Here is a 16341-nt window from a genome sequence, read left to right on the forward strand (position 1 = left end):
TGCGTGAAGCGCTCCAGTGCCGTGTTGGCCCCCTGTGGGTTGGGGATCGCTGCTTCTAGCGGCCAGGTGACGCCGTCGTAAAATGCTCCGGCGTTTACGACAGAGTTAACACTTAGCCTCATTATCGGAGAATCCCGCCCCAAACCTCAAGAAATCATCTTTATACTTCTTTTTTGTTCCAAGTTAAGTTTTTTTTTTCATCGCTGTTCATCAGACTCACGAGGCGTTCCGAGCCGGGTAGATCCCAGGGATCTCCTGGATTTTACCAGCCACGTTGTGCTGCGGCAAGCTCCTTTTTGGGTGCAGTGTGATCCTTAAATTGCCTCCAAGTATCTGTTCACAGACAGCTCAAATGGAGCAAAGGGGTCCCAGATATTTCCTCCTTTCCTCCTCCTCTCCCCGAGCTGGCCTCCAAATGACTGGTGGCAGGTGCCTCAGAATAACCAGTTTATGGAGTGTAGCGCACAAAGACTCCATGAGACGAATAGAGTGAAGTCGATGAGGCTTTATTAAGCGTGTCTGTTCCCCCGCAGCTCGATAGTAAACTGGCCTGCGGGGGAAGACTCCGGCTTCTTATACTACGCCTTCAGGGCGGAGCTTGAGGTCAACGGCCAACCAGGACCCGGGATCTGTTAGCCAATGACATTAGGGCTTCCAGTCCCACATGACCCCCAATACATACTACCACATTCACCCCTTGTCAAAAATGAACCCGGCGGGGTGATGCTTCGTATGGTGGTAAGGGTTTACAGGGCTGGTCCTGGGAGGATAGAACATTCACATGGCAATACAGTATTGGACAATTTCGTCCTGTTGCAACTATTTACAGAGGGTATAGGAAAGAAAAGCAAAATGTTCTTTGAACAGTCCATCTTTGTTTTACATCGACGCCACGAGTCGGTCGGGCGGTCTGGTCGTCCGTGTCGATCGCCTCGGCCCCGGCGGTGGTGGTGGTGCTTGTACCAGTGTTGTCGCCTCCAGGAGCCGTACGGTTTCAGCTGTCGGTGCAAAGGGGAGGGGGACCGATCCTCCTGGGAAGGGGGCGGTCGCAGGGTGCGGCGGTGGCAGGAAGGGGGGCGGTTGGGTTGATGGTGTCGGGGGGGGTGCGTGTTGCCGGCGGGCACCAGATCCCGCAGGGAGACCGTGTCCTGTCGGCCGTCGGGGTACTCCACGTAGGCGTACTGGGGGTTTGCGTGGAGGAGGTGAACCCTTTCGACCAACGGGTCCGTCTTATGTGCCCGCACATGCTTTCGGAGCAGGATGGGTCCTGGGGCCGCCAGCCAGGTTGGCAGCGACGTTCCAGAGGAGGACCTCCTAGGGAAGACAAGGAGACGCTCGTGAGGCGTTTGATTAGTGCTCGTACAGAATAACGACCGGATAGAATGGAGAGCGTCCGGGAGGACCTCCTGCCACCGTGAAACTGCGAGGTCCCTGGACCGTAGGGCCAGTAGGACGGCCTTCCAGACCGTGCCGTTCTCCCTTTCTACTTGCCCGTTCCCCCGGGGGTTGTAGCTGGTCGTCCTGCTTGAGGCTATACCCATGCTGAGCAGGAACTGGCGCAGCTCGTCACTCATGAAAGAGGACCCCCTGTCGCTGTGGACGTATGAGGGGTAACCGAACAGTGTGAAGATGCTGTTCAGGGCTTTAATGACTGTGGCCGCGGTCATGTCAGAGCAGGGAATGGCAAAAGGGAAGCGGGAGTATTCGTCCACTACATTAAGAAAATATGCGTTGCGGTCGGTGGAGGGGAGGGGCCCTTTGAAATCGAGACTGAGGCGTTCAAAGGGGCGGGAAGCCTTAATCAGGTGCGCTCCATCTGGCCTGAAAAAATGCGGCTTGCATTCCGCGCAGATGTGGCAGTCCCTTGTGACTGTACGGACCTCCTCTAAAGAGTATGGGAGATTGCGGGACTTGATGAAGTGGTAAAACCGAGTGACCCCCGGGTGGCAGAGGTCCTCGTGGAGGGTTTGGAGGCGGTCAATTTGTGCGTTGGCACATGTGCCGCTGGATAGGGCATCGGACGGCTCGTTCAGCTTTCCGGGACGGTACAAGATCTCATAGTTGAAGGTGGAGAGCTCGATCCTCCACCTTAAGATCTTGTCATTTTTAATTTTGCCCCGCTGTGCATTATCGAACATGAAGGCTACCGACCGTTGGTCAGTGAGGAGAGTGAATCTCCTGCCGGCCAGGTAATGCCTCCAATGTCGTACAGCTTCCACTATGGCTTGGGCTTCATTTTCCACTGAGGAGTGGCGGATTTCTGAGGCGTGGAGGGTTCGGGAGAAAAAGGCCACGGGTCTGCCCGCTTGGTTAAGGGTGGCCGCTAGAGCTACGTCGGAGGCGTCGCTCTCGACCTGGAAGGGGAGGGACTCGTCGATGGCGCGCATCGTGGCCTTTGCGATATCCGCTTTGATGCGGCTGAAGGCCTGGCAAGCCTCTGTCGACAGAGGGAAGGTCGTGGTCTGTATTAGGGAGCGGGCCTTGTCTGCGTACTGGGGGACCCACTGGGCGTAGTACGAAAAGAACCCCAAGCAGCGTTTCAGTGCTTTTGGGCAGTGCGGGAGGGGAAATTCCATGAGTGCGCGCATACGTTCGGGGTCGGGGCCTATTATCCCATTGCGTACTATGTAGCCCAGAATGGCTAGCCGGTCGGTGCTAAAATCGCACTTGTCCTCGTTGTACGTGAGGTTCAAGGCTTTGGCGGTCTGGAGGAATTTCTGGAGGTTGGCGTCGTGGTCCTGCTGATCGTGGCCGCAGATGGTTACATTGTCGAGATACGGGAACGTGGCCCGCAACCCATGTTGATCAACCATTCGGTCCATCTCCCGTTGGAAGACCGAGACCCCGTTTGTGATGCCAAAAGGGACCCGTAGGAAATGGTATAATCGCCCGTCTGCCTCGAAGGCTGTGTACTTGCGGTCACTTGGGCGGATGGGGAGCTGATGGTAGGTGGACTTGAGGTCCACGGTGGAGAAGACTTTATATTGGGCAATCCGATTGACCATGTCGGATATGCGGGGGAGAGGGTACGCATTTAGTTGTGTGTACCTGTTGATGGTCTGGCTATAGTCAATGACCATCCTTTGTTTCTCCCCTGTCTTCACTACTACCACCTGCGCTCTCCAGGGACTATTGCTGGCCTGGATTATGCCCTCCTTTAGTAGCCGCTGGACTTCGGACCGAATGAAGGTCCGGTCCTGGGTGCTGTACCGTCTGCTCCTAGTGGCGACGGGTTTGCAATCCGGGGTGAGGTTCGCAAACAAGGACGGGGGTTGCACCTTGAGGGTAGCGAGGCCGCAGATAGTGAGTGGGGGTATGGGGCCGCCGAATTGAACGTAAGGCTCTGTAGATTACATTGGAAATCTAATCCCAGCAAGGTGGGGGCACAGAGTTGGGGAAGGACGTTAAGTTTGTAGTTTTTGAACTCCCTCCCCTGCACCGTAAGGGTAACTATGCAGAATCCCTGGATCTGTACTGAGTGGGATCCTGCAGCTAGGCAAATCTTTTGTGCGCTGGGATAGGTGGTCAAGGAACAGCGTCTTACCGTGTCGGGGTGTATAAAGCTTTCCGTGCTCCCGGAGTCGACTAGGCATGGCGTCTCGTGGCCGTTAATTAGGACCGTTGTCGTCGTCGTCTGGAGTGTCCGGGGCCGAGCCTGATCGAGCGTAATCGAAGCGAGCCGTGGTTGTAGTAGTGGAGTGGGGTCCGTTGTTGCCGTCCAAGATGGCGTCGGGGATGGACAAAATGGCCGCCCCCATACATCGCACGTGGCTGGGGGGTCACAAGATGGCGGCGGGGGTGGACAAAATGGCCGCCCCCATGCGTCGTACAGGTCTGGGGCGGTCAAAGATGGCGGCACCCCTCCTCCCCTCGTGGTGGTCGGGACCCAAAATGGTGGCGTCTGCGGGTCGCACATGGCGTGCTGGGGGGGCTGGGGAGCGCTAGGACCGCGAGCGTTAGGACCGCGCGGAGCTCCCTCACCGCGAGCGCTAGGACCGCGCGGAGCTCCCTCACCGGGGACAGCGGTGGTCGGGGCCCAAGTCGGCGGCGCCGGCGGGTCAGGCGTGGGGCCGCGAGCGCAAGGACCGCGAGGAGCTCCCTCACCGGGGACAGCGGTGGTCGGGGTCCAAGTAGGTGGCGCCGGCGGGTCAGGCGTGGGGCGCGGGACGGGGGTTAGGGTGGCGTTAGGGACGTGAAAAACTCCCTCCTCTCCGTGGAGAGTGTTGGCCGGGACCCAAAGCGGTAGCGCCGGCGGCGGGTCATACATGGGCTGCGGGGAGGGGGGTTGGGGAGCGTAGGCGGCGTGCAGGGCTCCCCGTTCTCCCGGGACCGCGGTGGTCGGGACCCAGAGCGGCTGCGCCTGCGGGTCGTACATGGCATGCTGGGGGGGTTGGGGCGCATAGACTGCTTGCAGGGCTCCCTGTGCTCCCGGGACGGCGGCGACCTCGCGGGACCGGCACACAACCGCATAATGGCCCTTTTTTCCGCAGCTTTTGCAGATGGCTGCGCGGGCCGGACAGCGCTGTCGGGGGTGTTTCGCCTGGCTGCAGAAATAACAGCGGGCGCACCCGGTGCGACTTGGCGTTTGGACTGCGCAAGCCTGTGGGGTGTCCGGGGGGGGGGGGGGTAGGGGGTTTGCCGCGACGGGTACGTACGGGGCCCAATGGCCTGCTGCGCGGTCGGGGCCGTAGGCGCGGGTATTACGCGCGGCCACGTCTAGGGCGGCTGCTAGGGCCCGGGCCTCTGAGAGTCCTAGCGACTTTTTTTCTAGAAGTCTTTGGCGGATTTGGGAGGATTGCATACCTGCCACAAAAGCATCGCGCATTAACATGTCCATGTGTTCGTTTGCGTTCACCGGCGGGCAGCTGCAGGCTCGTCCCAAAATCAGCAGCGCGGCATAGAACTCGTCCATCGATTCTCCGGGAGCTTGCCGTCTCGTCGCAAGCTGGTAGCGAGCATAGATTTGGTTAACTGGGCGAACGTAGAGATTTCTCAGTGCTGTGAACGCCGTCTGGAAATCGTCGGTGTCTTCAATGAGGGTGAAAATCTCCGTGCTCACCCTCGAGTGCAGGACCTGCAGTTTTTGTTCGTCTGAGACTCGGCCGGTGGTCGTTCTGATGTAGGCCTCGAAGCAAGTCTGCCAGTGTTTGAAGGCTGCTGCCGCGTTCACTGCGTGGGGGCTGATCCTCAGGCATTCTGGAATGATCCTGAGCTCCACAGTCCTTTTTAGGCACGCTTAATAAATTGTAGCGCACAAAGACTCCATGAGACGAATAGAGTGAAGTCGATGAGGCTTTATTAAGCGTGTCTGTTCCCCCGCAGCTCGATAGTAAACTGGCCTGCGGGGGAAGACTCCGGCTTCTTATACTCCGCCTTCAGGGCGGAGCTTGAGGTCAACGGCCAACCAGGACCCGGGATCTGTCAGCCAATGACATTAGGGCTTCCAGTCCCACATGACCCCCAATACATACTACCACATGGAGGATGCAGCATTCTACCATGACCTTGGCGACACACACCAGTGAGTACTACCCCTCAGCAGTCCAGGCAGCAGAACCTTTGTTTGAAGATGTCAATGATCTGCTCCAAAACATTCTTGGCTGCTGCATTGTTCTCATTGTAGGTACACTGTACTTGCTTTGTTGGGTGGCAGAGGGGAGTCATTAGTTAGGTGTGGAGCAGACACCTCTTTTTTACCCAGCTGTCAACCTCTGGTTATCCATGATTGCCAAAGATGGTGGGTAAAGCTGACTGCTACAGGCTGCTGTGAAGATAGTGGGCATTAACTAAGAGGATCCTCTGTGCATGGCCACACATCAACTGGATGTAAATGGAGTTGAGGTCTTTGTAGTTCTGATACATCTCTCCAGTAACTGGTGAGGTTCTTAAAACCATGTGCCCGCAGTCAATGGCACCCTGCACAATTGGGTATCCTGCTAGCCTGGCAAAGCCACACGATTTCTCCTCCTGCCTCTCTCTGATCACAGTGTTTGAGACTCTAGTGCGGATAACTACAGTACTTAGTGTTTGCAGAATAACAGCATTTTATTCACCATTACATTTCTCTATTTATTGAAATAAAGTCTACTTAGCCATGTCCATGGTCTTTTCTTCATCCACGTCAATCTTGCAAACCCATTTCATGAATTGGACCTTCATTATGGTACCTTGGGCGTGATTCTCCGACCCCCCACCGGGTCGGAGAATCGCCGGGGGCTGGCGTGAATTCCGCCCCTGCCGTGTCCTGAATTCTCCGCCACCAGAGATTCGGCAGGGGCAGGAATCGCGCCGCGTCGGTCGGCGGGGGCGGGAATCGCGCCTCGCCGGTCGGCGGGTCCACCCCTGCCGATTCTCTGGTCCATGATGGGCCGAAATCCCACCGCTGTCAACCCTCTCCCGCCGGCGTGGATCAAACCACCTTTTGAACGGCGGCACAGGCAGGCTCCGGGGTCCTGGGGATGGGGCATGGGGCGATCTGGCTCCGGGGGGTGCCCCTAGGGTGGCCTGGCCCGCGATCTGCCCACCGATCTGCGGGCAGGCCTGTGCCGTGGGGCACTCTTTTTCTTCCGCCTTCGCCAAGGTCTTCACTCTGGCAGAGGCGGAAGAGACCCCCTCCCCTGCGCATGCGCTGGGATGACGTCAGCAGCCGCTGATGCTCCCGCGCATGTGTCACCCGGCGAAGACCTTTCGGCGCCAGCTGGCGTGGCGCCAAAGGCCTTTCCCGCCAGCTGGTGGAGCGGAAACTATTCCGGCGTGGGGCTAGCCCCTGAAGGTGAGGGCTTGGCCCCGAATGGTGCGGCCCGACGCCGGAGTGGTTCCCGTCACTCCATTACGCCGGAACCCCCCGCCCCGCTGGGTAGGGGAGCAGTCTCTGACGTATTTACTTTGATTTGCCCCCCTTTCTCCTGACAGTGTTAGACCACACCGGTGGAGGGTGTACAATCTAGTGTGCCTTGCAAAGGTGTGGTCGTATCCACCATGTGATGCAGAAAGCATTCCGTGGCATCAAAATGGCAGAGTTAATTACTATTGTCATTGGGATTGTGTATGATGGAGGAAAAAAATCAATTCTCAATCTATCGACTGGCATTAACTTAAATCATGATCTGAGTGTGCCAGCAAAAATCCAAACAAATCTGCTTTGTTACAATGTGAATATTACTGCATGGTTAAAATTACACAAGGATTTATCTCCATGCCAACCGTTGGCTTAATTGCTGTTCGTTGAGTTATTTGCCTGGTAAACTTTTGCTATAAAAGGAGAACAGACATTTTTACCGCCTGATAGAAAATCACATGTCACATGGAATTGGGGGCCAATTAAAATTGTTTCCAGGTAAATTATCAACCTTCAATTTTCAAATTCTGTGACCTATATTTTGGAAGTCACCTTGCCATTCCTGCAGTATTCTGCAGTTATAACTATCACTCCTAGATCCCTAAGTTCCAATACATAGGTTATCTGTGAAATTACCTGTTTTGTGCCAGCTAATAGTTGGAGAAGTGGATTGGCCATTATAACATACATGCAACATTTTCCTGTTGTATACAGCAGCAGCAGATAAGTATACTGTATAGAATGCAAGTTGATCTTCAGTGTGCTATTTAACACTATTCTCAGACAGCTAATTTGCAGTGATGAATTCAAATGCATTTTTGTATGAAGAATATTTTTCTGCTCGAATTCTGTAAGTATTTGCATTTTTCCATGGAAATCATATATTGGTGGACTTGATTACTAGTAAAAGTTTATCTAATAAATCTACCTCTCCCCTTTTTTAAAGTTGAGGATACAAATGAAAATAGTAAAAGTTTCAGGTTGTAGTCTGTGTGGGAATACTGGAAGAGTTGGCAGTGGCACAGTATTAGGGCTTGTTAAGAGATGGGGAATATGTTTGGAACAAGATGAATGCTCTCTGTGGGGTGGGAAAGGGGGCAGCAAAAGGTGGTAAGAAGAAGCGGTGAAAGTTTTTGGAGGTCATGACAGGGGTGGGCGAGCTACTTATGGTAGGGGGCACTGACAAGTAAAGTGGTAAATATCTTCAAAGTGTAGTACTAGGTTGCCATTTCCACCCTGAAGAAAAGTGTATGCAAGGGAGCATTTGATGATTTGATGATTCAGTGACACCGCACCCCCCCGCAGCCCCCCCCCCCCCACCCCCCCCAAAACCCGGTACAGCTGTTCACAACTTGCATTTGTGTCATCGTTGATGGGACCCAAAAAGGTTAGGTGGGGTTACTGGGTATGGGGATAGGGTGGAGGCGTGGGCTTAGGTGGGATGCTCTTTCCAAGGGCCGGTGCAAACTCAATGGGCTGAATGGCTTCCTTCTGCTCTGTAAATTCTATGATATGCAGAAAAGTGAGAACTATGTTTAACTTTGTTTTACTGCTGATATTGGTGAATTTCTTTCGTCTTTGCAGCTAGGACAAAGGGCCCAGGTAAATATATTGGCCCAAATTGTCCACTCAATGTCAGAACCCGTATTTCCAACTCTGATCGTGCAAAGAAAATACACACTTACCTGCCTCTGCTTTTCCAGGGCCATCTTCTGATGGAGGATCCTGCAGAACTCAATCAGCACAGGAAACCTCAGATACATCAGTGAAGGGAATCCACACAGAAGCCACTGTCCAATTTTACAGCACGAGCTGCCATATTCTGGTAAGTAAAGAATTTAAATGTCCCAAACGCTTCTTTGAAAAGCTCGGGACCTGTGTGGAGTTTCACATTCTCCCCGTGTCTGCATGGGTCTCACCCCTCAACTCAAAGATGTGAAGGGTAGATGCATTGGCCACACTAGATTGCCCCTGAATTGAAAAAAGAAATGTTGAATGAAAAGCTAAGGAGAGCAAGTAAGGGGATAAAAGTGTAGGTTGGGTAAAGGGGTTAGAGGGTCATGTGGGTGAGGCAGGCTAGGTAAGGTGGGTAAGGGGCTAGGTAGATGGTAGGGTCAGGTCAGGTTGGGGAGTTGGGGATCGGGGGAGTCAGGTGGTATGTGTTTAATCGGGTTTGGTTTGCAGAGAGTCAGAGGTAATTGAGTGGTGGGGGTTTGTCAGTTCAGGTTGGGATTCAATGGAGAGAGTTGGAGGGTTGGGAGAGGAGCTGGTTGCATCAGTGGATGGGTCAGGGAATAACAGGGGTTGGTCAGAAGGTCAGGAGGTAGTTTGCTGGGTCGGGGGTAGTCGGAGGTTTGGAGGATGTCAGTGGGGAGTCAGTGTGTGTGACTGGGGGTTCACTTCTGTGGTTACCCTGGTGTTAGACTCGGTTTTAATGTGACTAACATTTCCTGGTAACTATCCCAAGTATGTAAGTCGGAACTGTCTGTAGTCTCCGAGTCAAACTCAGAGCAGGAGACTTTTCAGAGGGTTCTGGGAAGCATTGGAATTGCCCATTAGAAGTTCAAACTTCCCAGACAATTCCCATGGACTCCAAGTATTCAGAGACTGGAAGATCTGGTATATACTCGGTTATCATGCTTCTTCTGTGCAGCTTCCACCTGTGCTTTTACTGAACAATAGTCTTCATCGGACCACCCTCCTCTAAGCCGACTACTGCAACAGGATTTCCAACATGAAACCAGGTGGGTTTGCTGTGCTAATGTGAACGAGTAGTTGAATTTCCAACCACCTGCACAAATGCTCAAGACCAGTAGCATCACCTTGCGAACTGCTGCATTTTTAGATTGTGTTAGAGATCAAGAACTAAAAGTAACCTTTTCATACGGCAGCAGTTAATTTAAATTAGGGAGCTGGATTCCTGAAAGGTTTGTGATGTCAATTGGGCCCGCCTCCTTCCCCTCGAGGCTTGTTTCACTCTGCCAGTTCAAATGCCGCTGTAGTAAAATCAAAGCTTGTTTATGACGGCACGGTAGAACAGTGGTTAGCACTGCTGCCTCACAGCTCCAGGGACCCATGTTCTGTCTGTCTGTGTGGAGTTTGCACTTTCTCCCCGTGTCTGTGTGGGTTTCCTCCGGGTGCTCCGGTTTCCTCCCGCAGCCCAAAGATGTGCAGATTAGGTGGATTGGCCATGCTAAATTGCCCCTTAGTGTCGAAAGGTTAAGTTAGGTGGGGTTACTGGGTTAAGGGGATAGGGTGGAGGCCTGACCCGAGATAGGGTACCCTTTCAGAGAGTTGATGCAGACTCGATGGGCCGAATGTCCTCCTTCTGCACTGTAAATTCTATGATAATAGCTTATTTTGTGGCAGATTTGTGAATCGGTATTTCTCAAATAGAGTTGAAGGTCTTGAGCTCCATTTGAAGTGTGCCTTATTCTCAACATGTTTAAGCTGTGTTGAGAATATAACTGTGGGAAGTAGCAGGGTTGGATTAATTTAATGTGTTTTCCAGATGTTTGAGTCACTTTCATCACATGAAAAGGAATGGTTCACTAAGAACTGAAACTGTAAAAAAAATTGCAACTTTAGTGTGGTACTGTATTGTTTTACTATTACACTTGTGCTGTGTGCTACTAACTATACAAAGTGATACAACATTATTTGGTTCATTTAACAGTGGAAAAATCAGTTTGCAGTGAGGAGTTGAGTCAACAGAAAAATACTAGTACTGTGGTAGGAACAAACGAGTGGCAATCTTATAGCAGACAGAAAAATCCCACCCATGTACATCACTATGGAAAACTAAACTCTATCGATATAGCCTAATGGCTCCCAAAAGGATTATTTCAGTCATTCAGCCACATTAAAAGTTTTCTTTGACGTTAAAGCTGGGTGGTCCAAATTATGTTGTCATTATTTTTGGCCTTGACTGAAATGACCCTAAAATTGGTGCCAACATCCATAGATGTATTATTTCCATTGTAGGAGCTATATCGCAGAACTTCAATCCTCACATATTCCACTCGCATACATAAAGGGAGAGAGATAGCAATTTGTGTGAAGGCTGGCATCTGCCGTGACTCCTATCGAAAATGTTGTCACCGCAGTGCCTTACCTCACAACCCCATCACCGCACCTCCATCAACACCACCCCCCCCCCCCCCCCCCCCCCAATTTATTTTTGAGGAGTGCTCCCCATGACCTCACAAAGAATGCTCGGGCCTCCTTTAACTGGGTTACCTCCACTGATCCCCGATCACTATCCAGAGTCTTTCTCCTCATCCTGTCCCTTCCAGCCTACAAGTCGTCAGGCTGGCCATTTAGCCAGCTGCTGCAAAGGACAAGACCTAACAATATTGGAAGAAGTCCCTGTCTCCAAGATCAGCAGGGCCTTTGGGTCCCAGGCTTGTCTGGTTCCTTGGCCAATGAAGTTCTCCCCTGCATTCTCCCCGGCTCGCCATGAAATATCAGGACCATGTTTTCATGGGTACGTGCCTTAACCTTAGAAACAAGTGAAGTATCCTGATTGGAACGGGCTCAGCTGCTGTTCCCTGAGAACTAATCAATTCAATAAGAATTAAATCCCCTATATTAGTAAGGGGTCCAATTGCTGTTTTTGGTGGCCACTTGAAAACTGTCTCACCCAAATTGCCCCCCAAAATTGTAACCTTTTCTGCCTGGAAAAAAGATCGAATAAGGAACAATTTATCTTCAATTAAGTCAACTCAAAGACATAGATGTAACTATTCACACTCAACATCACATTATTTATGTGCTAATATTTTAATTTAATCAAATTGAGAGATCAGCACCAAAAATTCTCAGATTAGATCCAGTGAGCTCATTATAACCTCTATTTAACATGCACTACCTGTGGAGGTCTTGCGGCACAGTTGATAGCATCCCTGCCTCTGGGCCAGAAGCTCCTGGTTCGGGACCCACCCCAGGACTTGATAGCCAAGGAAGGTGCGTTCAAAACAGATTGAGTGTCAACTTGCAAAAAATCCACCCCAACGGCTGGCAGTAAGAATGGGAGAGACTCCTGGTCAACCGAGCTTGATATGAAGTGGCATCCCTTAAGCAATAAGCACCTGACATCAGACTAGTGACCTGTTCTAGGAATAACTAGCTATGGGAAAGAGACAAATGTCTCCCTTAGTGCATCACTAGGTGTGGGATGAGAACTGGAATTGGAACCTATACTATGATAATAAAGCCATGGCAGGGGAAGAGTTTTTGCTCACTCTGGCACATCTACTCCAGGTTTTTGTCGAAAAGGAAAAAGAAATGTCCTGTAGGGAAGGAAATCTGCCTGGCCTGGCCAACTGGTGTCTCTAGACCCAGAGAACTGCCCTCTGAAATGCCCTTGCAAGCTACTCCGTTCAAGGGCAATTAGGGATGGGCAATAAATGCTGACATTGCCAGTGACACCCACATCCTATGAAACAAACAGCAATTATGATTTTCCTGAATTTAGGCGGCTTTTTTTTCTACTGCTCGGGCACTTCACTCACAAATAATGGCTAGGTGGCCTCGCAGGGGTGTAATTTATCATGCCCAGATTGAAATGGAGAGCCAAAATCCGAATAAAAATATAGTCTGAGGTGTCAGATAAGATGCAGCTGTGGGAGTTATCATTAAAGAACAATCCCAAGTTGAATGTTTCTTGGCAAACAAATGATTCCTTTATCAGGATCCAGTTTATTCATAATAGATAATGAAGATCCGCAGTATTTACATTCATTCATTAGACTACAAACAATCCTATTCTGACCCCCTCACTTTTTAAAATTTTGATCATTGAGATTTTTATATTTTATAATATAACAATTTTATAATATAATTTTACAATATAATAATTTTATAATATAAATTAAAATAATATAACGTGACAAAATTACAAAATAATACAGTAACCAAAGCAAGGGAGGGTAAAAACAGAAATGGCTTAACCCACATGAGCACCGTGTGGAACTGGAGAACAACATCACAATTGGTTTAATATACCCATACTGCCCCACCAGAGACTGAGAGAGAAACATGGGGTGAGATCATGAAAACATGATAGCATGCCAAACCTCTCACGCCACACAGCCCCACTGTCATCACGGAATATCAGGATAAATCTCCCACGCCATGACCGGGTGCACACCGGCATATATCCCCCTCAACTTCAGCCACGCCAGCTGCATCAAAGACCCAATACAGTTTTCCCTTTCTGGATTCCAGACCAGCTGCACCCATGTAGGGACCAGGAGTGGATCAGTCATACTCACCCTTGCAAAAAAATCAAAAGAAATTGCACAGAAACCCCAGATCTAGAGGGAGTTACTGGCATACTACATAACGCAACAAAACCCCAAATCCAGGCCCAAAGCATAACCACCATTATATCAAAAGGAGAAGAACATAGAACATAGAACATTACAGCGTAGTACAGGCCCTTCGGCCCTCGATGTTGCGCCGACCTGTGAAACCACTCTAAAGCCAATCTACACTAGTCCCTTATCGTCCATATGTCTATCCAATGACCATTTGAATGCCCTTAGTGTTGGCGAGACAACTACTGCTGCAAGCAGGGCATTCCATGCCCTTACTACTCTCTGAGTAAAGAACCTACCTCTGACATCTGTCCTATATCTATCTCCCCTCAATTTAAAGCTATGTCCCTTCGTGCTAGACATCACCATCCGAGGAAAAAGGTTCTCACTGTCCACCCTATCCAATCCTCTTATCATCTTGTATGCCTCAATTAAGTCACCTCTTAACCTACTTCTCTCTAACGAAAACAGCGTCAAGTCCCTTAGCCTTTCCTCATAAGATCGTCCCTCCATACCAGGCAACATTCTGGTAAATCTCCTCTGCACTCTTTCCAATGCGTCCACATCCTTCCTATAATGCGGCGACCAGAATTGCACGCAATACTCCAAATGCGGCCGCATCAGAGTTTTGTACAGCTGCAACATGACCTCATGGCTCCGAAACTCAATCCCTCTAGCAATAAAAGCTAACACACCGTACGCCTTCTTAACAACCCCCTCAACCTGGGTGGCAACTTTCAGGGATCTATGTACATGGACACCGAGATCTCTCTGCTCATCCACACTGCCAAGATCTTACCATTAGCCCAGTACTCTGTCTTCCTGTTATTCCTTCCAAAATGAATCACCTCACACTTTTCTGCATTAAACTCCATTTGCCACCTCTCAGCCCAGCGCTGCAGCTTATCTATGTCCCTCTGTAACTTGTAACATCCTTCCGCACTGTCCACAACTGCACCGACTTTAGTGTCATCTGCAAATTTACTCACCCATCCTTCTACTCCCTCCTCCAGGTCATTTATAAAAATGACAAACAGCAGTGGCCCCAAAACAGATCCTTGTGGTACACCACTAGTAACTGGACTCCAGTCTGAACATTTCCCATCAACCACCACCCTTTGTCTTCTTCCAGCTAGCCAATTTCTGATCCAAACTGCTAAATCACCCTGAATTCCATGCCTCCGTATTTTCTGCAGTAGCCTACCATGGGGAACCTTATCAAACGCTTTACTGAAATCCATATACACCACATCAACTGCTTTACCCTCATCCACCTGTTTGGTCACCTTCTTAAAGAACGCAATAGGGTTTGTGAGGCACGACCTACCCTTCACAAAACCGTGTTGACTATCTCGAATCAAATTATTCCTTTCCAGATGATTATACAACCTATCTCTTATAAACCTTTCCAAGATTTTGCCCACAACAGAAGTAAGGTTCACCTGTCTATAGTTACCGGGGTTGTCTCTACTCCCCTCCTTGAACAAGGGGACAACATTTGCTATCCTCCAGTCTTCTGGCACTATTCCTGTAGACAAAGATGACTTAAAGATCAAAGCCAAAGGCTCAGCAATCTCCTCCCTAGCTTCCCAGAGAATCCTAGGATAAATCCCATCTGGCCCAGGGGACTTATCTATTTTCACACTTTCCAGAATTGCTAACACCTCCTCCTTATGAACCTCAAGCTCTTCTAGTCTAGTAGCCTGAATCTCAGTATTCTCCTCAACAACATTGTCTTTTTCCTGTGTGAATACTGATGAAAAATATTAATTTAACACCTCTCCTATCTCCTCGGACTCCAAGCACAACTTCCCACTACTGTCCTTGACTGGCCCTACTCTTACCGTAGTCATTCTTTTATTCCTGACATATCTATAGAAAGCTTTAGGGTTATCCTTGATCCTACCTGCCAAAGACTTCTCATGTCCCCTCCTGGCTCTTCTTAGCTCTCTCTTTAGGTCCTTCCTAGCTAAGAGAGGAATTGGCAATAATAACAACATGTTCAGACTATGGTGAAGCCCACAGGGCCTACCAGGAAAGAAGGGAAGGAAAGGAAAGATAGAACAGACCTACCCGGGCTATCCCATCAGGTGGCAACACCCATCAGTGAAGAGGAGAACAGAATGTCTCCTCGAGTCAATGAACAAAAGGGCCACCTATCCCCCCCCAGGGGGAACCACCGGATATCTACCAAGGCACAGAACATGACCCAACCCCAGGCCCCTGTACACCAGAGAGACAAGGAAACAAAACCCAGCCTTCTAGGAAGTCCCTTCCCATACCCTCAGAGTGGGACACCCGAACCCCTAGTGACAACAGAATAACAGCCTCAGCACTGGGCCTGGCCTAGCCCAGCACCAACCGACACATGCAAAAAAACTGTACTGCCAGGGCCTCCAGCACCCCCCCCAAAAAAACTGCACACCTGTCGAGTTTGGACCTTTCCAACCCCATTCAGAGCTATGCACCATAAGAGGATGATTATTCCAGCCCTGGCCAAGAGGGGGGTGCTCCCACCTGAGAAGAAGAGGAATTGTCAAGACACCCAATAGGCGCACTGGGAGGGTGTGCCGACTCCCACCTCCTCAGCACAAGCACCGAAACGCCCCCAAATGGCTAAATAAGAATAAAAACCAAAACAGTGCTCACCCGGATGAAGAAAAGAAAAGGAGAAGAGAAGAGAACCCACACAAAGGGGACATCCAGTTTAGCTCAAAGCAACCACTTCACAAAGCAACCTGTCTCCTCAATATCCCGACCACCACATTAGCCCATGGGAGGAACACGGAGAGAGACCCAAACAAAGGGAAGGAAAAATTGAACCTCAAGAAAGAGACAGAAGGAACCCAGTCCTCCCTAGGATACACACTCTGCCCAGGCCAAATAAGGATAAAGGCACGGATTCTTAATTCAAAGAATATACAAATCCAAAAGAAAAACTCACAATGGATTAGCTCTAACTGGGTAGGCTATCCACAATCTCAGTGAGGACTAGACTAACCCAATCAACCACATAGACCCACCCTTCACCCAATCCCAGCTCCACTCATCCTCTCCATAAACGAGACAGGGAGGTGACAAAAACACTCCCTTCCACTAACTGCAAGGATAAGACAAAATAACCAAAAGGAGTAAAACTGTGCACTAATCACACTTTCAGAATTGATTCAAAATGATATTACA

The 16341-nt window shown here is 50.2% G+C and overlaps 1 long non-coding RNA gene across 2 annotated transcripts in view; it reads left to right on the forward strand.

Moving 5' to 3' along the window:
- LOC140429613 (uncharacterized) overlaps positions 1-16341 on the forward strand; it is a 174472-nt gene that overhangs the window by 137308 nt on the left and 20823 nt on the right. For both annotated transcript variants that reach the window (XR_011949142.1, XR_011949138.1), the window contains exons 3-4: positions 8542-8663; positions 9492-9582. This is a non-coding gene — a long non-coding RNA (uncharacterized lncRNA). The remainder of the gene's footprint in view (positions 1-8541; positions 8664-9491; positions 9583-16341) is intronic.

This window comes from Scyliorhinus torazame, chromosome 9 (genome assembly GCF_047496885.1).
Source record: "Scyliorhinus torazame isolate Kashiwa2021f chromosome 9, sScyTor2.1, whole genome shotgun sequence".
Taxonomy (NCBI): Eukaryota; Metazoa; Chordata; class Chondrichthyes; order Carcharhiniformes; family Scyliorhinidae; genus Scyliorhinus; species Scyliorhinus torazame.